The 25,397-nt window shown below is 40.9% G+C and overlaps 1 protein-coding gene across 1 annotated transcript in view; it reads left to right on the top strand.

Moving 5' to 3' along the window:
• STAT4 (signal transducer and activator of transcription 4) overlaps positions 1 to 25,397 on the top strand; it is a 247,053-nt gene that overhangs the window by 75,451 nt on the left and 146,205 nt on the right. The gene's annotated exons all lie outside the window — the stretch shown is intronic.

Raw genomic sequence — 25,397 nt, 5'->3', positions numbered from 1 at the left:
CACACACTGACACAGAAGCACACTGACAAATACACATACACACAGATGAACACCCTGACACACACACACACACACAGACAAATACACACACACAGATGAACACCCTGACACACACGCACATGTGTGTGTATATGTGTCAGGGTGTTCATCTGTGTGTGTATTTTTTTCAGTGCGTGTGTGTGTCAGGGTGTTTATCTGTGTGTGTGTATTTGTCAGTGTGCTTCTGTGTCAGTGTGTGCACACAAATCTGTGTGTCAGGATATGCATCTGTGTATGTGCATCTGTGTGTCAGGGTGTGTGTTTTTATGTAAATGTGTGTATCTGTATCATGGTGTGCGCATGTATCAATGTTTGTATATGTCAGTGTATGCGTGTGTATGTGTCGGTGTGTATCTATGTGTATGTATGTAGTGTATGTGCATACTTGTGTGTTTGTGTGTCAGGGTGTTCATCTATGTGTGTGTATTTGTCAGTGTGCTTCTCTGTCAGTGTGTGTCTGTGTGTGCACACACATCTGTGTGTCAGGATATGCATCTGTGTATGTGCATCTGTGTGTCAGGGTGTGTGTTTTTATGTCAATGTGTGAATCTGTATCATGGTGTGCGCATGTATCAATCTTTGTATATGTCAGTGTATGCGTGTGTTAAGGTGTGTGTGTGTGTATGCGTCAGTGTGTATCTACGTGTGTGTATGTGTCGGTGTAAGAATGTATGCAGTGTGTGTGCATACATCCAAGCAGTCATATACCGGCACAACATAGAAACACACTCCTGCAATCTAACACAAATATTACACACAAACACACCCCTGCATTCAAACTCCAAAAAGGATATACAAACACACCCCTTCACTCAAACATAAATAATTCACACAAATGTACATCTGCACTTAAAAGTGAACATTACTTTCAAACACACCCCTGCAAACATTACATACAAATGCAAACATCACACACCCCTGTATTAAAACACTAAAACTACATACAAGCACCCCTTCAAACGCCAACACTGTACATTACACTATAGCGCCCGTAGATGCCGCAGCGCTGTACAGATATACAACCCAGAAATTTAAACTTGGGGTGCCTTGGAAAAATATTGAAATATTAAGGGCGCCTTGAACCTAAAAAGTTTGTGAACCACTGGTCTAGAATATAGTATGCCAGGAATATCATGACAAATCTGGTGCAATTTCATAGAACTAACAAACAAAAATGTAATGATGTGGGGGCAAGCCAACATATATTGGAGAACTAGAGCATGTACTTTTAGTAAATATTATACAGTTGCAAGAAAAAGTATGTGAACCCTTTGGAATGATATTGATTTCTGCACAAATTGGTCATAAAATGTGATCTGATCATCATCTAAGTCACAACAATAGATAATCACAGTCTGCTTAAACTAATAACACACAAAGAATGAAATGTTGCCATGTTTTTATTGAACACACCATGTAAACATTCACACTCCAGGTGGAAAAAGTATGTGACCCTCTAGACTAATGACATCTCCAAGAGCTAATTGGAGTGAGATGTCAGCCAACTGGAGTCCAATCAATGAGATGAGATTGGAGATGTTGGTTACAGCTGCCCTATAAAAAACACACACCAGCTCTGGGTTTGCTTTTCACAAGAAGCATTGCCTGATGTGAATGATGCCTTGCACAAAAGAGCTCTCAGAAGACCTACGATTAAGATTTGTTGACTTGCATAAAGCTGGAAAGGGTTATAAAAGTATCTCCAAAAGCCTTGCTGTTCATCAGTCCACGGTAAGACATATTGTCTATAAATGGAGAAAGGTCAGCACTGCAGCTACTCTCCCTAGGAGTGGTCGTCCTGTAAAGAGCACAGGGCAGACTGCTCAATGAGGTGAAGAAGAATCCTAGAGTGTCAGCTAAAGACTTACAAAAGTCACTAGCAAATGCTAACATCTCTGTTAGCGAATCTACAATACGTAAAACACTAAACAAGAATGGATTTCATGGGAGGATACCACAGAGGAAGCCACTGCTGCCCAAACAAAACATTGCTGCACGTTTACAGTTTGCACAAGAGCACCTGGATGTTCCACAGCAGTACTGGCAAAATATTCTGTGGACAGATGAAACCAAAGTTGAGTTGTTTGGGAGAAACACACAACACTATGTGTGGCGAAAAAGAGGCACAGCACACCAACATCAAAACCTCATCCCAACTGTGAAGTATGGTGGTGGGGGCATCATGGTTTGGGGCTGCTTTGCTGCGTCAGGGCCTGGACGGATTGCTATCATCGAAGGAAAAATTAATTCCCAAGGCCATCTGTCTACCAGCTGAAGCTCAACAGAAGATGGGTGTTGCAACAGGACAATGACCCAAAGCATAGAAGTAAATCAACAACAGAATGGCTTAAACAGAAGAAAATACGCCTTCTGAAGTGGCCCAGTCAGAGTCCTGACCTCAACCCGATTGAGATGCTGTGGAATCACCTCAAGAAAGTGATTCACACCAGACATCCCAAGAATATTGCTGAACTGAAACAGTTCTGTAAAGAGGAATGGTCAAGAATTACTCCTGACCGTTGTGCACGTCTGATCTGCAACTACAGGAAATGTTTGTTTGAAGTTATTGCTGCCAAAGGAGGTTCAACCAGTTATTAAATCCAAGGGTTCGCATACTTTTTCCACCTGCACTGTGAATGTTTACATGGTGTGTTCAATAAAAACATGGCAACATTTAATTCTTTGTGTGTTATTAGTTTAAACAGACTGTGATTGTCTATTGTTGTGACTTAGATCATGATCAGATCACATTTTATGACCAATTTGTGCAGAAATCCATATAATTCCAAAGGGTTCACATACTTTTTCTTGCAACTGTATAGCTTGAACCTAAAAGAAATTCATCTTTTCATGGTCACACGGTCGTATTTCCCTTAAGACACACTAGGTAGTTGTATTTTTACGTGCCCCTTAATATAAAAACATATTATAAGTCGGAAAGTGCTGAAATTAATCAAAACATATCCGATGTCTGAGATCATTTGTATTTTTCCACAATTTAACACAGAAGTCGATACTTTCATGGAAATAAAAGGAGTAAAATGCATAGACAAATATATGGTCTCACATGATTCTCTGAACTTCAGAGCAGAAGAGGAATGTTTCCATTATTGTAGTTACATAAAAGATGATTTAACGGTACTACAGTACCCAAAATAATTTATGTCTCAGCACAGACTGTTAATTGTTTTTCATCTCTCCTCTGGCGTGCTTAAAAAGGGAATGATGTCTCTTTCTGTTGCAGAATGTTTATATGAGCTTGAGTGCACTAGGGACTTTTTTTTAGTTTATCCAAACACTGGTACAATCTATATCCTTCTTTTTACAATCTTGGGTTGTTTTTCTCATTACATGTCACCTGTTTCTCCATCATCAGATCTATTATGCGCTTCCCTTTAGCTGTATATATTTTATCCAATGGTTTCTGTATTAACCATTTTAATGCCTAACCTTTAATACCCAAACATTATATACCTGGGAGCATCATAACCCTAGCATTATATACCTGGGAACATCATACACACTTCCTAATTTTTTACTAGCTTTCTCATTTTAAATAAATCATGATAGAGCCACAATAATTCAATCATTGAGATTGTAAAAGTATATAACCTTCCAGTTTTTGTACAGTATCAATATATGACCAAATATACTCTCCCACTTTAAATAAAGCGCCATACAAACAATTCAAGATGGCTGCTCCCAGCTTTCGGCTACTCCTAGCAGAAGCCATTTCACTCCTCCAGATGAAACTTATTTGTGAACCTATTAATAATTGTTTTAAATCAACATGAGACATAAATATGGATTAAAGTTACATTTATTAATTTATTTTAACAGTATTAATATAATTTTGCAGTCTCTAATAAGGAAATTGAGGACTTAGGGTCCAAGATATATTTTGGATTCTTGGATATTAATATACATTTGACAGGAAACAGCCAACATGTTTGGTACCTCTGGACTCACAAAGAGTCATCCTTCAGCAATCAGGAGAGGAAAAACCTCTGGTGGAGGAAACCTCTGGGGAACCATGGCTTTGAAGGACTTCTGAGCAGTTAGAGGCAAATACAGAGAATTTAAGAGAGGCAGGGCTTACTCTTTTATAATCTATTTAATTTGGCAGAGAGACAGACAGACATGTATATAGAAAAGACAGGCATATATATAGATAGACATATAACAAAGCAGATGAAACAGAGAGTGAGAGATGATACCAATACCTGGAAAAAAAATGATGTTCAGTAGGCAATTCTGTCCCGCATTTGCAATCCATCAAGCGCAGTGCAACATGCTTAAAGTCACCATTTGAAGAAGCACCGTTTTTTGTTAATTGGTATATAAATAGCTGCACAGAATATAAAGCCACCTGCTAGAACCTCCATTGGAGGTCAGGTTGAGGGTAGTCAAGTTCCAAGTCTTCAGACACGTCCAAGTGAGGCATAAATCTCTAAGTCATTGAGATGGTATGACAACCATGAATAACGGTGAAGCTCTGTCAGAGCTTCAGTTATATCTGGGAGGACATAGAATGTTCAACAGTTACAGCAGCAGTTAAGTTTATGACATCACAGCATGACATCACCTATTATGATTTTACTACTAGGGATCACAGTTCCTGAAGTGGTGCTTATCGTTATTAATATAAAAGGGATTGTAACAAGCATGTAAAATGAGTCTTTATAATCTAGACAAACTTTAAAACAATCCAAAAGAATATGTTGCAATCCCCTTTCCATTTGTACCTTTTATCCCTTTTAGAGATACTATTCTTCTATTAGTACATCTACTTTTATCTGTTCCAATCTAGTATTGTCTATATTCAGTTGTCATCCTAAACCTGTTTCTTCTCTTTTTCAGTCATTCACACATTATATCCCCCTTATTATTATTTCTCAAAATAGTATATTTAGAATTGTGTAGTGAGTTAAGCAAATTGCAAATTAGCCTTAATTCACCATTTAGTGAATAAAGCCCATTCTCTTCTTTCAAAGTGGTTTTCTCTCTCACTCTCTCTTTTTCATTATTCTCAGAACAGCTGCACAATCATCGGTCCCAGTATATCCCTTGACCCCAATGTAGGATAGCCGAGCAACATGGAAATAGGAATTCTGGGAGAAAACACCCTCTTTCAGCTCCCTTTGTACCAGGATGCTATGATAAAGGAATAGAGTACTGGGTGAGATGATGTTATGATGAAGCAATGGTGTTAGGAGAGGCTCTGATGAAGCTGCTCATCTCCTGTCACAGAGAGCAATTCTCTGTCAGACCGGGTAGAGGAAAATGAAGGTCCTCTATACCAGTCCATGAGGCTACTCTACAGAGAATGACGGGTGGGATGGAGGAGTTTTGTGCATCCCCATCCTCCTGGATTCTCCTGGAAATTGCATCCTTCGGCTGGTGAGCCCTAAAATGGCCGTCAGAGTGTAAATGACAACTCCCAAGAAACCTTTGTTGTGCTTCTTGATCAAATATATAACTGTGTTATTGAACACTGCAGGATATCAGGAAGGACCAGAAATTGTACATAGGTACAGCAATTAACAAGAATGAAGTATTTAAGAATGATTAAGGGGGAAATGGAGGAGGTGGGTTTAAGAAGTAGAATACTATTGTTTATTTTCAATAATAAAGCATGTAAAATACAGAAAGTTATTTAGACAAAAAATAATTTGAAAAAAAAGGTGCTAGTGCCTAGATATGTTCCTTTAGTTTTGAAAAAAGTTTCCCCCCCACAAACAAGTAGAGAAGTATAGAATATGTCTTCAGCTGACAATATATCAGCTTGTGTTCTCATTTACCAGACAACAAGTTCATATTTAGCTAAAAACAATAAAAGGAATGGAAATAACAGAAGCAACATACCAGCTTCCTGTGGAACAAGACAGTGTGTTTTTAACGTAAAACAAAGGGGTTCTGGGTGCTCTATTGTTCAATTAAAGTGTCTTTCTCACCTTGAAATTTAAAACATTAAAAAAACTTGATTTTTATCTATTCAACGTTTATGTATATTAGCTCACTAATTTTTGTAATGGAATCACTATTATCTAATCTGCAAGTACAGTTATTAGATAAAGAAAGAAAATGTGATGCCAACAGCCAATCAGAATTTGAAAAGCTTGACTGATTAGCATTGCATTGTTGTTGATTTAAAAAGACAGTTCTAGGTTAGCTAGAACTTTTATTCTATATATATATATATATATTTATTAGTATTTGTAAGCAAGTATCCCATATGTTTTCATACATAGAAAAAAATGCCAGAGGATGGAATTAAGTATGGTCTGCTAGAGAAAGATATAAAGATCTAGACCAGGGATAAGGGAGCAAACTTTAAAGGACCACTATAGTCACCCAGACCACTTCAGCTCAATGAAGTGGTCTGGGTGCCAGGTCCCCCAGGTTTTAACCCTTCAGATGTAAACATAACAGTTTTAAAGAAACTGCTATGTTTACATTGCAGGGTTAATCCAGCCTCTAGTGGCTGTCTTCCTGACAGCCGCTAGAGGCGCTTCTGCGACGCTCAATGCGAAAAAAAATGCTGGTGAGATAGCTCAGTGGGCTAATGCATCATCAGTAGAATCTGTTCAACCCTTGGGTTGCAGGCTCTAATCCCAACAGGATTGACTCAGCCCTTCATCCTTCCAAGGTAGATAAAATGTTAATAGTATGTTGGGCATCCCCAGGACATACTTGAAAACTAGAGTGATCTGAATGTGCCTTTCCTGTTTAAATATTTTGTTAATATTATCATATAGGAGAATATTTTTATATCTTGTAAGAACAATTTGAGCTCTTCCTGAAAGAAAGAATGATGAGAAGATTTTAGATTACTAGGTGTTCTAAATACTGAGAAGAGGTACAGAACTCACTTTTGGTTTCTGACACGTGTGACTGAAATAATAGGTGAAATATATTGTTTATTTCACCCTGTATGGCATCCAATGTTAAATAGAGCTCAGTAGGAGTTGACATTTTGAAGAGTCTAGATATATAGTCTGGATATATTCTGAAGCAGTAGTTACCTGACAAGTTTTTCATGTTAGTAACTTACTTATTACTTACTTAAATTGTCTTTAACTGTCTTTAGGATTGGGATATATCAGGCAGGAAGTGAATTGTCAGTTCTTAAATTGCATGTGTTGGAAACAGCAAAAATGGGCAAGTGAAAAGTTCTGAGTGACTTTTACAATTGTCAAGGGCCGAAGGCTTGCTCGTCTGGTCTGATAACACAGAAGAGCTACTGTAGCTGAAATTGCTGAAAAAGTTAATACTGGCATTGCAGTTGGCTGTTTATGGGCTTGTGTAGTTGCACACTGGTCAGAGTGCCCCTGTACGCCACCACAAAAGCTCCTTGAATGGGGATGTGAGCGTCAGAATTGGACCATGGAGCAATAGAAGAAGGTAGCCTGGTTTGATGAATCATTTTTTTTCTTCTAGATCAGGTGGATGGCTGGATGGGCCTTGTTTACGTAGGAAAGAGTTGGCAGCAGGATGCACTATAGGAAGAAGGTAGGCTGGTGGGAGTAGTTTTATGCACTGGACAATATTCTGATGTGAAACCTTGGGTCCTGGCATTCATATAGATGTTACTTTGACATGTACCACCTACCTAGAGATTGTTGAGGACCACGCACACCCATTCATGGCAATGGCATTCCCTGTTGGCAGTTACCTCTTTCAGCAGGATAATGCACCCTGCCACACTGCAAAAATTGTTCAGGAATGGTTTGAGGAACATGAGAAAGAGTTCAAGGTGTTGCCTAGGCCTCCAAATTTCCTAGATCTCTGTCTGTGCTGGACCAACAAATCCAATCAATAAAGGCCTGAACTAGTAACTTGCAGAACTTTAAGGATCTGCTGCTAATGTCTTGGTGCCAGATACCACATGACACATTCAGAGGTCTTTTGAAGTCCATGCCTCAACGTATGAGAGCTGTTTTGGTAGCACGACATGATATTAGGCAGGTGGTTTTAATGTTGTGGCTGATCAGTGTAGACTTATGCAGAATTCTGAAGGACTCCATACTCTGTAATTAAAACATTTCATATAAGCAAACATGCCAATATACTGATTTGCAACAAAATAATGGAATATGTTTAAATTTAAACAATAAAGAAGATGTTTTTTAATGAATTAGCAAGAGTATGAGCATCTGATTTGGGACATTGTATTTATATTCTTACATATCAGTGAACATGGGAGTGGACCACGGTTAAGTCCTGCAGGAGGATAAAGATTTGTTATATACATCCACTATACACAAACATACTGCATCCATTGTACACACACACACACACTTCCTCCTTAACACACACAGCATCCACTCCACACGCGCACACTACATGCCTTACACACACTGGGTTCCCTATACACATACACAACATTACCTATTCACACACATTGCATCCCCTACAACACACATGCTAAATTACCCACTGAACCTCTAAGTGTCTGCAAGATAGGTGGTGGGAGTTGCAGGTGGGCTCTAGGCCAGGCCTTGAGCTGTGTAAGAAGCCCCAAAATGACCGATGGCAGCCCTGGGAATAGATATATATATATATAAATCTGTACTTGAGTTAAAATGTTGTGTAGCACACGTTCTTAATATCAGCAATCCTCTTTTACTGTTGCAAGTGCATACTCAAAAAACAACAATTCAAGCACTCACTTTACCTTTGTCAGGCTGCTTGACAAAGGCCAATTTAGTGGTCAAAAAATTGTCTTTTGCCTATGCACTTGTAGCAATAATAAAATTGCTGATATTATCAGGGTTATTTACTAAAGTGAGAATACATAGTGAATCAAATGTAAGGCCAGCATAGCCAAACTTGAAGCATAGCTGGCTTAGATAATTTTTCCAGTTCAGCTACTTTTGTCTTAAAGAGACACTATTGTCACCAGAACAACTACAACATAATGTAGTTGTTCTGGTGTGTATAGTATGTACCTGCAGACATTTTAATGTAAACACTGTATTTTCAGAGAAAAGGCAGTGTTTACATTGCTGCCTATTAACACCTCTAGTGGCAGTCACACAGACAGCCACTAGAGGTGCTGCATGGAGACACTGAACATTCCTCATAAAGATGCATTACATAGTTACATAGCTGAAAAGAGACTTGCGTACATCAAGTTCAGCCTTCCTCACATATGTTTTTGCTGTTGATCCAAAAGAAGATAAAAACCCAGTCTGAAGCGCTTCCAATTTTTCAACAAACCAGGAAAAAATTCCTTCTTGACCCCAAAATAACAGTCAGATGTCTCCTTGGATCAAGCAGCTATTACCCCACTAATTAGAAATTATATCCCTGTATGTTATGTTTTTGCAAGTATTTATCCAATTGCAGTTTAAACATCTGTAATGACTCTGACAAAACCACCTCTTCAGGCAGAGAATTGCATATCGTTATTGCTCTTACTGTAAAAAAACCTTTTCATTGCCTTAGATGAAATCTCCTTTCTTCCAGCCTAAATGTGTGACCTTGTGTCCTATGTATAGCCCTATTAATGAATAGATTTCCAGATAAAGGTTTGTACTGGCCCCGAATATATTTGTATAATGTTATCATATCCCCTCTCAGGCACCGTTTTTTTCAAACTAAACATATTTAATTTTTTTTAACCTTTCTTCATAACTAAAATGCTCCATTCCTTTTATCAATTTTGATTCAATGCATCTCTATGAGGAGATGCTGATTGGCACAGCATGGCATTTTGCCGCACATGTGCGATAGCCTCCCAATGCTTTCCTATGGGAAAGCAATGGATTGGCTGAGATCATCAAGTTTAATGATCACAGTCAAGGAGACAAAGCAGGGTTGGAGCCAGCCACGGAGTGGTCAGCGCACAGCTGAAAAAAAGGCGTGCAAAATCATCTTTAACACTTCACAGGTGATCAACCTCCTAAACTGATATTTTAGAACTATTGTGCCAGGAATACACTTTGAATTCTCACTATAGTAAATAACCCTGTAAACCTATTGTGTTTTGGACTGCTACACTCTTTAAATGTGTATAAATGCTCTGCTCACCAATATTACTTGCTCTACTAAAAAGATGAAAGTAGCCTCAAACGTCTCCATTGAGGTCTCCAAAGATCCAGGGTATCTCAGGAGGACAAAGATAAAGGCAGAAAAAATATAATTTGCAAGGGAACATGGAAAGTGAAACAGCATTATTTTTGCTGTTTCATCTCATTTGGCAAATAAATGTCAAATTTTGCATTGCCTCAAAATGTCTCATAAATTTTTTTTTTAATGTATTATTTAAATGAGTAGATGAAATGGAACACTGAAGGGTGATTAAATATTGCATTAATAAAGTCAATAACACACTAACAGGGATTTCACCTTAATTTCCAGACATCAACCTAAGGTGTGGGAAATGATGTAAATGAAGTAAAAACAAAAAATGTAGAGTATGATTGTTTGTTATTGTAAGCACATTAACAATGGAATTTCCACTTTTGAGTATTAGAAGTTGGTTTAGTACCCTTTGAGAAAGTCATTAGTATTATCAGCATAGATGCCTGCTTTGAAATAAAATATGGAAATATTCTGCTGGTTATGGGACGTTCAATACTTATAGCCTCGATGACACATGAGATAAAGACTAGCAGGATGTGGAATAACTACAGCAAGCAAAGTTGGAGGCTTATTTTGACTCTATTTTTCTAGGTGATGTGTGCCCCTTTTCTATTTAGAGTCCATAAGGTGGGTGTACAAACAACTCTACACATTTAATGATCGGTGTATTGCTCACACTAGTCACCATAACTTATAATAATTAATAGTAATTTGAGATTTTTATAGCGCTTTTCTCCCTGTGAGATGCAAAGCACTTTACAAATATACAAACATAAAGACATAAAAGTTAGCAGTTTCTCAAGGTCAGATGAGCGGACTGAATATCTGATGGAAGAGGTGGGTCTTTAGATTTTTTTAAAGGTCTGTAAGGTCAGTGCCTCTCTGTTTGTGCATGGTAGAGATCCAGAAGGAGTGGGGCAGTGTGGCTGAATGCCCTGGAATCTGAGTCTGTCTTTATGCTTGGAACTGACAGGATATAAGCTGAGTTGGAGTAGGGTCTAAGTCCCAAGTAGTAGAGTGTAACTTTTGCATGGTTCTTTTTAACTCCCTCTATGAACCAATTTTAAAGATGTGGATATAAACTGGGGCAATCTGGCATTCCGTTGTAGTGGTTCTGATGTGTAACTGTTTGGCCTGCTGTGATAGAGGCTCGTATTGAGGAAATCTTTTCTCTGAAGAAGATTGCAAATACTTCACCCTTATCCTGAGAAAAGTTGGTGGGGAAATGCATGCTGGTTTGCAGAGCCTTTCTACTGTGTGAAACAGTTGCCTGGGTCTATTATGGGAGAGTGCAATTTTGTGTGATTAAATTGAAGATTTATCTTGAATTGATATTCATTTAGATGTTTGGTAAGAGCGGCTTTATCTCCTGGATCTAGTAGGTACACACCATAGGATTGAAAAATATATGATTGGACAACTGTCTTTTTAAAGTATGGCAAGTAAGAAGCACATCATTGGGCATCCCATCACCAGGTGCATCCAGGAGCATATGGGAGTAGATAGGTGGTGTAAGAGCATTACTCCAGCACTCATCCAGTATATTAAAGGGACTCTCCAGTGGCAGGAAAACAAACCGTTTTCCTGGCACTGCAGGTCCCCTCTCTCTCCCACCCCCCCATACCAAGTTGCGTCATCCGGCGGGGGAGACCCAATGCGCGGCCGCTGGCGGGGGAGACCTAAAGCTCATGCGCGGCAATGCCGCACTCGCACATTAGACCTCCCCATAGGAAAGCATAAAAAAATACTTTCCTATGGGGATTTCAGCGACGTTGGAGGTCCTCACATAGCGTGAGGCTGTCCAGCGACGCTATAGCACATGGAATGTGTGCTATAAACACGGAAGTGCCCTCTAGTGGGTGTCTAGTAGAGGAGGAGTTAACCTTGCAAGGTAAATATTGCAGTTTATGAACGCTGTAATAATTACACTTGCAGGGTTAAGGGTAGTGGGAGTTGGCACCCAGACCACTCCAATGGGCAGAAGTGGTCTGGGTGCCTGGAGTGTCCCTTTAATCAATTTACCCACAGCCCCTCGGAGTAGACAGTGGACTGCTTTCTGAGTCCTACTAATTGATAGTTTGTTGTGTAGGATCCTGTTTGGTTTATTAACCCACACTCCGAGAGCATATGATATTCTAGTTTATTGGGGACAGGAGTATTCTTTTTTTTTTTTTTTACTTTTTTTTACCGTATTTATTTCAAGACTAAGGAGTAAAAAAGTAAGGGAAAATTGGATCATATAGTATATAGTACAGGATATATACAGTACATGTATGTTTAATTCAAATTTTTACCAATTTACAAAATAAACAATCAAATAAACAGTGGATAAAGGAGAACAATTTAAAAAAACAGAAACAAAGAAAGGGGTAGGTGATTGTGTATCTCAAAAAAAAAAAGCTTGTCAATGAAAATGTACATTGTAATATAACCATTAGTTCCATTTAGATACAGTTGTATGTATAATAGCATACAATTTTTCCATCAACATATAGTCCTTTATGTTGGATATCACTAAGGCTGGTCTGCCGGTAATGAGGAGTGCCGATCTGATGAGGAAATAAATAGAGAGACTCTGGGAAGAGAGATGGTGTGACAAATGTAGAAAGATGTAGTGATAGTGAAGAAAAGAAAGGTTTAGCTTAACACTAGGGGAGAGAGGAATGGGAGAATACTGAAGGAGAGAGGAGTAAAATAATACAGGGGGTAAAGAGGAGTGAAGGAATACTGAAAGAGAGAGGAGTAAAAGAATACAGGGGGTAAAGAGGAGTGAAGGAATACTGAAGGAGAGAAGAGTAAAAGAATACAGGGGGTAAAGAGGAGTGAAGGAATACTGAAGGAGAGACGAGTTCATAAATGCTGGGAGGAGAGAGGAATGAAGGAATACTGGGCTGGGAGGAATTCTTACCTTAAATGATGCTGGGCGGGCTGACGCTAGGCGAGCTGACACAGGACAGTCATGCATTAGCGTGTGGCAATTTCACAATCTCTTTATAAGATCGCAGCCGCGCGATCTCTGCTGTTTCCGATCTTCCCGGAACAGCAGGGAGCAGCGGCCATCTTGGATGGGGCGATTCACGGCTGAACCCCAATTTTTGTTCCGCGGAACACCAATTGGGAAACGCTGGCTTAGAGCACCTGCCTTGCAGACAGTTCACTTTTTCATCTTTTTTTCCAATCAATCATTGTTTTTTTGGGTGCCAGAAAATGAAGAGAAAAAACATGTCAGCACTCACCTCTCCCTCATTCCACAATCTTTTCATTATGTCTTCATTGGCTCCAACTTTCTCATCTAATGTGGCCACATTTCCACATAACGTGTGCTAACAACCTCGTTGTTAAAAAAAACAGTTTAGTGCAACAGTGCGTTGTTCAGTTATTCCATCTTTGACAGACTGCCTGGTACTCCGGCTGGGTACCTCCGCCAAGCATGCTTCCTAGCTCTCACCGGGACCCCAGTAGTGCTTCAGACCCTAGCCGCCGCAGCTTGGCTGGGGTCTCTCCGTAGCTTACCACCCTGAAACAGAGCATTATCCAAGTGATTATGCTCTCCTGCAGAGTGTATAGCTGTATAGCTGGTTCACCCAAAAACACTAGCCGAGACTTGGTGAAGGGTGAAAATTAAGGCACACAGAATTTATACACAGACGCCCAGCATAGGGTTTCCATTGTATTCCACATAACCCCGCCCAGGCGTCTCTGTGTCCGGGATATAATTGAGTTGATAACCGGTAAACTAGTTATATCCAGGACACAGAAAGTACAACATACAAAAACCCTGAAAACTCACACAATACTGTAAAGCAACCCCACATGTCATATATCCCCGGATAGCTAGTCTCCAAGTGGCCAATCTGTTCAAGCAGTGCCCAGATCCATGGAGAGATGACCAAACGCCATTGCAGTAAAGTTTTGACCGGCCGCTCACGTGGTCCATGCCCCAAAGAGTTCCAGAGCGATTAGTGCTTTGGCCGGTTAACTGTTGGGGACTCCTGTGAACAAACTAAAGGGAGCTCCTCCTGGTTCTCAGGGAGCAATTGTTCAACACTCTCAAGCACCTTCCCTCCAAAAAGCGCTCTCCTGGCAGATCAGCAAGGGGGTAATTACACCGGGTCAAGATGACCGGGAAGCACACAGTCACATAGTCAAAAAGGTTTGAAATACAGCTGAAGCCTGTTTGGGGGTTCATAAATTCGAAAGGGAGCAAGCGTTTTGGTGAAGTCGGGAGAAGAAAGGTACCAGGGGAGCCAAGGATAAGTCTCTTGGGGAGGCCAAGCAGGTTAACTCCCGAACGGGGTCTCAGAATGCGGTCCATAGTCTTTGGGAAGGAGGCTAGCTAGCACGCTCCTTCAAGAGCTTGTGGCATTGGCACATTTGTCACACTGTCGCTACTGACTGCTGCAGTACTTTTCCCTGAGCTTACTCTTCGATATTGAATTGTAACCGACCTTGCTGATGTAACCGATAACGTTGCCTTCTCCAACCTTGATCACAGATCTTAAGTGACCTTAAATTTCTGCCTAAGCAAATGTAATTCTTATAAAATGTATTATATATTTTGTAATTATAGGAGACAAAGCATAATATTAGAAATCCTGTGAAATGATACTGCACTTCCTTTCACTTAGAAAATAAAAAAAATAAAAAATATTTTGCCAGATTTGCCCAAACGTAAATATAACAATATCTAGATTAAAAACTATTCACATATTCAAAAATAGCTAAAAATATGATTTTTATGATTATGTTACCTTCAGATTTGAGGAGCACAAATTAGCAATATATCATCAAGCATTTATTACTAGCTTTCCTGGTCCTCCTCCGAAATTATGTTTAGAAATCGTATCAGAGAACAGTTCTAACCTGCATTATTATACCTTAAATAGGAGGTGTTCATGTGAGATTATTTGACTATTGTATTGCCAAAATACAATAACATATATTTTATATATTATTCATGTAAATGTAAAATTGCCCAGGTAAGAATAATGAAGAGGTTAAAGGGGTCAGTGGCTCCAATGATCCTAAAATAGAGGTCCAATAGGTTATCAATGCACCCAACTAACATTTTCTGCAGCCGTTGATACTAGAAGCAAATAAAGTTGTAGCTTTGTTTCCGCAGGGAACCCCCCTCTTCATAATCCTCATCTTTCATTGCCACAGTGGAAGCAAGGCAATGTTTGACTCTCAGGCACTAAACATTTTAGGTCCATCACTATCCACTGTACTACTTACATGAAGTGATGTAGTTGCTTAAGTATGGTTTCATGCTGGTTCTTTTGTTGTGGTCAGTTCGATATAGGTCAGAAGGAAGTGCAAATTTGTTATCAGTTTAAAGTGTGTCACACTGAGGCAGCTACAAGATATGAACAAGAAGCCCAATAAGTTGAAAAGAAATTACAGGTCATCACGTGATATACATACACGGAAGGGATGGCAACAGCAAACAAATGTTTGTTTATTTTTTCGTTAATTAAACTCACAGATCTCTTTGGAAGACTTGTGCATTATGATTAAGGTCAACCATAAATTGTCTTTCCAGCAGTTTGATTGAATAAAGAACAGCCAAATTGCCAGAGGATCAAACCAAACGAATCGCAAATTGCATGATGGACACAACTCTTTCATGCGATTCAGTCATTCATTGATTTGGAATGGCCAGTATATTTGATTGCAAACGTGAATGACATTCATTTAATTGGAACAAAATTAATGTTATGGGGGGTGGGCCGAACCGTCAAGCTGCATAGAGGCCATCTCACACAGCTCCAGTTATGAGCCCCTGAAATAAGCCAAAATGACATTCACCGGACATTTATATGTAAGATTTCTTACCGGAATTGAGGAGGGGGGGTAGAAGGGGGGTGTGGGGGGGGGGGACATCCCCAGTTCTTATTTGATACCTGCCATCTCAGGACTACTTTGAGGTAAAAATGTGCCTCAGTGTGTCCTTTGAGGAAGGACTACAAGCCTAATGCCTGATCCTGGAGAAGTGAGATACCATGGCAAAAAGATTTTGGCTCTGTCTGAGGTACATCACTGCATAGATGTTCCAACTATTTCGTGCAGCTGCCCCACTTCCCTTTACCGTCTGGTGGGTGTTATCCTGGCCTATTGGCTGCTGCACCGTTAATGTTCCCGATCCTGACTGTGTTCCTGTTCCTGACTAGGAGGCCTTCTAAGGTAAGGATCCTCCAGATTGCTCCTAATGCAGTTACCTCACACTCCTAATGACTGGGTATAAGGGGGTCCCGGCTCGCTCAGTTGGAGACATACTTTCTGGCCACTTATAAGCCCTGGAGGACTGTTGGCTTGCTGTCAGGATCCATGGACTACTCACCTCTACCTTTTGGTTTTGAGTGGAGCCTGGAGAGTCCCCTTCACTGTTATCCTTGCTGGGGTGTTTTTTATATTTTTTATTTTTTTATTCTTTATGTTACTTGTGCATAGTAACAACAGGCGTGCATAGCCACAACAGCTGCTGCCAGCATTATCATGGCATTTCAAAGTGGGGCAGTTAAAACTGCACTTTTTTTTTTTTTTTTTTTTGGGAATCTTGACAATAACAGGTTATGATTCAACAGTAGTGTGTGATAAATATGCTAGGCTAGATCTACGTAAGACAAGTTTAGTTATGCTTAGAGTGAAGTGTATGTGACACTGCATTCCCAACTATGGTAAACATTTATACTTCAGTAAGCAGGATAAACCATGTATAAGAGCAGTGGTAGTCAACCTTTTTCTACCTACCGCCCACTAATGCATCTTTTTGGTTGAAAACATTTCCTTACCGCCCACCAGTTTTCGCGCAAGGGCAGAATATTTTTTAGAAAGGAGGGTGTTTTAAAAAAAATAAATGTACGTACATTTATCTTTTTATTTCTACTTAATGCATGTTTATAATGTTTTTAACTTTATAAAGTTTAATGAGAAAACAATAAAGTAAAATTAAATTACCTTTACTAGTGATTAATGAGATCCTTGAGGTTGATGCTGCAAGACTAAATATTTGATATCTGGTTCGATTTTCGTAAGGAACAAATGAAGGTCTCTTTCGGTGATATTCAAACGACTTCTCTGTTTGCACATAATATGATTTCTCATCTGTGGGTCAGCTCATCTCCTCTCCCTCCTCAATTCCCCTCCCCACCTTTTTTTCCCTTTTTTCTATTTTTTAACCTTCCTTATAGCAATCCCCAGTAGTAAGGCTGAGCTAGGTAGCCCACTTACTATAGTACACTATAACAGACAGGCACACATACATACAGACAGACACACACACACAAGACACACATACAGGCACACATACATACACACATACACACACACAAGACACACATACAAAGACACATACATACAAGCAGACAGGCACACATACAGACACACACACAAGACACACACATACAGACACACACAAGACACACATACACATACATACAGACACACACACACACACACACACACAAGACACATACATACAGACACAAGACACACATACAAAGACACATACACATACATACAGAAACACAGACAGGCACACATACAGACACACACACACACAAGACACATACATACAGACACACACACGCACATATACAGACACACACATGACACATACATACAAACAGACAGGCACACATACATACAGACACACAGACACACACACATAAGACATACATAGACACATACACACATGCAGACACACAAGACACACATACAAAGACTCATACATAAGACACACATACATACAAAGACATACACACAACACATACATACAAAGACAAGACACACATACATACACACATATATACAGACAGACACACACACACACACACACGACATACATACATTCATACAAAGAGACATACACACACATACAGACAGACACACACAAGACATACAAAGACACACACACACAAGACATACATACAAAGACACACAAACAAACACACACATTATATTTAAGTCACCCTCCTGTTTCCTACCTTTAAGGTGCAGGAGGGTGACTTTCCCTGGGGTCCAGTGGTGTTCCACTCTGATTCCCTGGTCTTCCTCGCACGCGGCTCTCAGTGTTAGCTGGGAGGAGTGACGTGCAGTCACTTCCTCCCAGCTCTGTGATGTCATCACAGGGGGCCTGGTCGCGCTGTTAAAGCGCCCACCGCTGACCGGACCCCCCTACAATCCACATCTATCGGGTGGCCCTGACAGCATGGGCCACCCGATGGACACCTTGGAAGGCTCGCACCCGCCCGCCTTCCCGCCCAGTTAAAACGAGGAAATCTCTACCGCCCACCTGGAATCCTGAAATGCCCACTAGTGGGCGGTAGGGACCAGGTTGACTACCCATGTATTAGAGTGTTACTTGTGTGATGGAGCTATGTGTCCCAAACATGCAAGGTGAGTATACTCGTTGTCTTGAGCGAGAAGAAACAGGCTTAAGTGAAACCACTGGGGCTGAGCTGTCAGGTATGACTGCATGCTTCGTCCATGAGTGTCTATTCCCAGATGGCATGAGGTGAGCAGTCAGCTCTGATATTGCCCGGTCCGCATTAGGCTGTGGGGAACTCCATGCTTGTGTCGCTTGGACAGGTGATGACTCATGGGTCCCCTCCGGCTACAATTTCGGCTAGGGAGGTGCATGTTGCAGAGGGACCGCTGGATTTCTTGGTGCCCTTTTCCCTTTGGCCTGGGTCCGCTGCGGTCGCTGTACTTTCGTTCAGACAGCTGTGGCTCTGTCGCAGGAGCGGTTAGGTAGGTGCTCTGAGCCGCCGCCATCTTGGGCTGAGGGTCTTGCGTGTCTCGTGCTTCCCGTGGGGGGGTCCAAAACTCCCTATCTCGGGGTCCGCTATCCTTCCCACAGCTGTATGAGTAGTTTCTTGCTGTTTGCGAGCGTGGGTGGCTGCTTATTACGCCTTAAAGGCCCGATTTCTCAGGAGCCCCTCTGCCATGCAACCGGTCAGCATGGCGGTTTGGCCCCGCCCCCCGCTGGGGCGGTTTTTGAACCTGGAGCAGAATACCCCTTGCCCCAGATGAGTGGCCGGTGAGGGGTGAATCGTGTGACCTACTGGGGTCTGCTGGTGTGGCGGATTTGCAGGAGATGACCGGTCTGCGGGGAGCATATAAACTGGCGGGACTGGCACCCAAATAAACCTTGAAAGTAGTGTCAAGGTAAATAGTTTACTATATCAGTTCTAAAACGCTTATTCGGGGTTGTAACAATCCAAGACGTGTATCCGATGCACCTGCATTGAACAAGTCATAGAAACTGCTATGTTTACCTATGGGTTAATCCAGCCTCTAGTGGCTGTCTCATTGACAGCCGCTAGAGGCGCTTCTGCACTCCTCACTGTGAAAATCACAGTGAGAAGACACTGACGTCCATGGGAAAGCATTGAGAAATGCTTTCCTATGGGCTGATTAAATGCGCACACGGCTCTTGCCATGCATGCGCATTCAGCGCTGACGTCCGAAGAGGGATGAGGTTTCCCCAGCGCCAAGGGTGCCCGGCGCTGGAGAAAGGTAAGTGATTAATCTCTTCCTCCCCCTTCAGCCCTGTGGGAGTGGGACCCTGAGGGTGGGGGGGACCTAAAGCCCCTATAGTGCCAGGAAAACAAGTTTGTGTCTTTTGTCCCCCCCAGTCCTTCAGTGTCTCTTTTCCTAAACCCCTCTGTATGTCTCGTTGTGCCCACCAGACATTTTGTGTGTCTGTTTGTCCCCACAGTCCCTCTGTGCGTGTCTGGTTTTCCTCCAAGCCCTTCTGTGTGCTTCTTTATGCCGCACAGCCTCTCTGTTTGTTGCTTTGTGCCCCTCAGTTTGTCTATTAGTGCCCCTCCATGTGTCTTATTCCCCGACCCCCTCCATGTGACTCATTCCCCTGATCCTCTCCATGTGTCTCATTCACACTCACTGCCCTTACATGTGTGTAATTTACCCCCAGCCCCTCCATGTTTCTCATTCAGCCCTCCATGTGTCTAATTCTTACTAGCCTCTCCATATGTCTCATTCCCCCCAAGCTCCTCCATGTGTCTCATTCACCTCGCATCTCCTCCATGTGTCTCATTCATCCCCCTTCTCAGCCTCTCCATGTGACCCCTTTACCCCACCACATGCTCCTTCTCAGCCCCTTCATGTGTCCCATTTACCCCCTCCCCAGCCTCTCCATGTGTCCCTTTCCCCCTCCCCAGCCCCTTCAAGTGTCCCATTCCCCCTCCATGGCCTCTCTAAGTGTCCCATTCCCCCTCCCTGGCCTCTCCATGTGACCCATTCCCCCCTCCCCTGCCTCTCCATGTGTCCCATTTCCCCTTATACCCATGTGTCCCATTCCCACTCCTGACTCTCTACATGTCGTCTTCCCCCAGGGCCCCATCCTCCTTCTCCCCAGCCTCTCCATATGTCCCATTCCATATGTCCTATTTATCTCCTCCCCAGCCCCTCCATGTGTCCCATTCCACCCCCAGCCTCTCCATGTGTTCCTTTTCCCCTCTCCCTAGCCCCTCCTGTACCCCCTGGCCCAACCCCAGTAGAGGAGCTCCTGTTCACTGATCATGGTCTCATAGGGAGCAGTTCTGTGCTCGCTGAGAGCAGTTCCTGTCACACAGGGTAGAGGAACAGAAGCTCCTCTACAACGATCTGCACGTCAGCCTTGCTTCATTCTGTGACAGGCAGGAAGAGAGCTCTTCCCCTTCTGCCGGTTACCCTGCGATTCCGTGTGTTTTAATTTATGTATCTTTTTGTGTCTGTATGTATCCAACAGTTAGTTTGCATCTTTCTTTATGTATCCAAGTGTGTTAAAAGCATATACTGCATTTACAAATGGGTAGAATTTGTGAAGGACCGGGTGTGGGGCTTTGAGAAGGTTTCTTTGACCCTAGCACACCCCTGACTAACGCTTACTGTCACCCAATTATATCATATAATATTAAAGATACATAACAGTCAAGAGCATATTGGAGATTACAGATTTTTCGGTTCTGGGGGAGACATTTATGATGTTTTCACCATTATGTATAATCTCTCAGTCTCTCTCTAGATAAATATTCAACATACATTTTGTGTGTGTGAGAGAGAGGGAGATTTTATTGGGCATTTTAATAATTTTATAACATCATTTTATCATTTACAAAATGTAAGTTGAATATCAAACCTTTGGTCAGTAACTTAACCCACTTTATACACATATTTCCGAGTAAAAATGTAGGTTGCATAACTTATACAATTTACATCACATTTTCCTGGAATATAACCCAAGATAAGTGTGAGGAACACTTGTATGTGGCTTTGTTTGCTGTGCAAATTTTATATTAGTTACTTTATATAACAGATGATATCATGTAGTAAAGGTGTTGGCCAGTGGTTTTGAAACTTTTGAGGTGCTAAAATTTTGTACATGGCATTTGTTGGGCGACACAAAGGGAAATTGTCTTGCTGATCTATTCTTTATTTGTAACATAATTAATATATATAATATTATAATATTAATATTTTTTTTGAATTTCAAAACACTTTAATGGGTTATTCCAAGCAAAGACAGTGTTTTAAACAAATAGCTGAAGTGGTTTATGTGACAGATTTCAGTTATGAAAAGATAGATACAAGGTGTAATAAATCACAACTATTAAAACTGGCAGCTACATACGTTTAACAAGCGTCTAGAAATGAGTGAAAGCTCAAAAATCACAAAAGTATGTGCGCTCAAAAGTAAATACTTTCGAAAATGTATAATATATTTATTGAGTTATAACTCATATAAGATCACTATAAATGTAGATAAAATTACAAATAAATATAAGTAAATGAATCAAAACAGACAAAAAATGAATACAAATATATGAACCTGAACCCACAGATCTCAACAATGCACAAATGAATTCTATATTGTAGATACATAGTGTGCATTCTGTAAGGTAGGATATCAAACCAGCTGCCTAATAAGTGACATAAGTAATATAAAAAGAAACAGCATCTAATGTATACAAATGAAAAATAAAAAAGAAAAATAAATAAAGGAAAATAGTTCCTGTCTCAGTGTGGGCCCCCCACCGAGGTGTGTATTTAAATGGAAATCGATACTTTAAAAAGCAGAACTAAGTAGACAATAAATTAAGAGAAATAAGTATAAGTTCTAAGCAGCAGACCTCCGTCAGATGGCAGTGAAAAACACCGCGGTCGGGATCTTCAAAAAAGACCGCGGTGTAGTTGTAGCAGACCACCCACAGCTGCAGCCAATGGAACGCAAGCAAGCCGTGAACTTATACCGCGGCCGGAATCTTCACAAAAGACCGCGGTATAGGTAGATGAAACGGCGGTCAGTCAACCCGAGGGTCCTCACCTTCCAGGGATCCGGAGTGAAGTGGCACAAGGAACCTTCACTAACAGAATACTAATAATACATGGCTAAAAATAGGATAAAATTGAGATAGGCAGCCGAAAAAACACAGCGGGTCCAGTGATGAAATGCAGCCACGTCTACGCGTTTCGTCCCGCCCACGGGACTTTATCAAGACTAGATAGCTGCAAAAAAGACCTGATTTAAATACCCCCAATACAAATGAAGTAATTGAACATATGAGGGGAAACACCCTAAAATAGGGAAATGTATCAAATACATTTCACAGAATAGCAACAATTTATATGCATATATGTATAAAGAATACTCTTTTGAAAAATATAATATATAAATAATAGTTAGGCAACACAATATAAATAACTAAATAAAATATTAGTCAAGAATACAAAAATATAAACATATGTACAGAAAATCGATCAAATCACCATTTAAATGGACAGACTTCATTTGTACAAAATATAATTAAAGTTGAAAATAAAATTAAAATTAAAATTACAATCCTTGATAGAAGTTAGGATGTCACTACCAATGACCAGAAACGATAGATACATATACATCTGATAGAAAAAATGCGGGGACAAATCTCCCCACTAGACATGGGTGCAAGGTGAACCATGAGTAAATGTGAATACTTATCCCCCATTAAACAAAGGAGTAGAGTGAACATAAATACTTAGAACAACTCCAACTCCTCATTCAAGCCATTAGGTGTCATGGTATTGAGCCTAAAAATCCAAACTGACTCAGACTTTATCAGTTCCCTTTTCCTTATAGCCCCATCCTGATGGGGGGAATATAAGCTATCCCCATAAGTTGAATACTAGATGGATTTGTCTCATGAAAAATGGCAAAGTGACGGGCTACTGAAGACCTGTTGTCATTACGAATAATGGCTGTTCTATGCTCACAAAATCTACATTTTAGGGGTCTTGTGGTTTGGCCTACATATTGACGCCCACAAGGGCAAGAAAATTGTCTATTATAATATTAATATTTTTTTTTAATTTCAAAACACTTTAATGGGTTATTCCAAGCAAAGACAGTGTTTTAAACAAATAGCTGAAGTGGTTTATGTGACAGATTTCAGTTATGCTCACAACAATAGTAGACAACTGATGCTCCGATGGGGAAAGATCCTTTGCAATAGGTGGTACTCCTGAATGCTCTCGTGATTCTGTCGGTCTTAATCTGGTTAACACTGACTCTAAAGCTGCCAATGTTCCTTTGCTCTTGATGGGCAACATGACCATCTTTTCTTCTTGTATAGAGGCTCCTGGCAGCCCATAATTGTCATCGTCCTGAAAGTTACATTTATACTTATTAACAGAGATACTGTCTTTATGCTGTAGATGATTGGTTATTGTGATCTTTAATGGCAAATATAATTCTTTGTAAAAAGGATCCATGTCTAAGCAAGACCAATGCTGGCCTAAGTGATGCTATGCCAGTGGTAGTTTCTGTGCACAGCAGTAACCTAACCTGCAGTCTCACACTAATAACAATTAAACAAATAAGCAGAGTATCTAGCTCTCACTTAGAGTTTGTGTAAGTAGGACACTGCCACTGATAGAGGCTGGGCACATCAGTCTCACACTGTTATCAATCAATGTCACAGCTATCTCCCACTCCCACACAAGAACAGCAATGGTAAACATCTTGATTGGATAGGAGATACAGACCACATCATCGGAAATACTTCTTGTTTATCAAGGCAAATTAAGCTTCTCATTTACCTTCACTAAAAACGTCAGCTTCCTCTCCATTCTGTCCCGATTTTTGGGCTCCAGGAACGGAACTCTGAAATCTGAAGTTTGTTTTGCTATATGATCACATGGCGCTTCTGATATTCCAAATTCTAACTAGCCATCAATTGCTCAAAATTCAGACGAATTGCAATTTAACCAAGAACAAATGCTAGTCTAGTGGATGGTATGTGTTTTCAGATGCATGTAATGCAATGGGTTTAGCAAATCCTGTTACTAATGCTGTGGTTTCCTTTAGTAGAAAATTATGGTTTTCCTGCTTAATGATAGAATACGTAGATGTATATGTGGTTTTCTCTGCTATACTCTTAAAATATTGGCCCATGTAACATTGGAAGCATTTGGTGACTATGTTGTATATGTTTTTGAATAACTCTCTTTTTCAAAATAGTGAGGATTGCTCAAGTATAATCACAGCAGGATGAATGTGGTACCATATGCCCTGCTGCAAAAGTTGCACTCCCTCCCATGTGTCTCACCCCCCCTCCCAGACCCCTTAGCACCTCCATGTGCCTCATTCTCCCCCACAGCTACTCCATGTGTCTTACTCCCCCCAGCTTCTCCATGTGTCTCATCCCCCATGTGTCTAAGCCTATTACTAGCTCCTCCATGTGTCTCATTCCCCTTGAGCCCCCTCACATGTCTCATTCCCCTCCAAAGTCACTCCATGCATCTCATTGTTCCCCCAGCCCCTCCACATGTTTCATTCTCAACTCAAGCTACTCCATGTGTCTCAGCCCACTCCCGGCCCCTCCATGTGTCTCATCCCCCCATTCCCTCCACGTTTGTTATTCCCTCAAGCCCCTCCATGAGTCTCACTCCCCCCAATCCATGTGTCTCATTCCTCCCAGCTCCTCCATATGTCTTATTACCCCCAGTTCATCGATGTATCTCACTCCCCTAGTACCTCCATGTGTCTCATTCCCTACACCCAGCCCTTGCAGGAGATGTCAGTCACCTAAATGGCGACTTGGGCACTATAATGTTAGGCATACATATTTGTATTCCTAACTTTATGGTGTCCCTTTAAGTATAAGGTGACTTTAGGTAGATGGCTATGGCCCAAGGTTTTGTTAGGTTCCCTGGAAACATAAATTTGCTTTGTCATTCATCATCCCTATGTGAAATATTAAAAGGTGGCCCTAAAATAGTACCCTGCC

The sequence above is a fragment of the Pelobates fuscus genome, chromosome 8 (assembly GCF_036172605.1).
Source record: "Pelobates fuscus isolate aPelFus1 chromosome 8, aPelFus1.pri, whole genome shotgun sequence".
Lineage (NCBI taxonomy): Eukaryota > Metazoa > Chordata > Amphibia > Anura > Pelobatidae > Pelobates > Pelobates fuscus.
The sequence above is the reverse complement of the archived record's forward strand: the minus strand, read 5'-3'. Positions and strand labels throughout refer to the sequence as shown.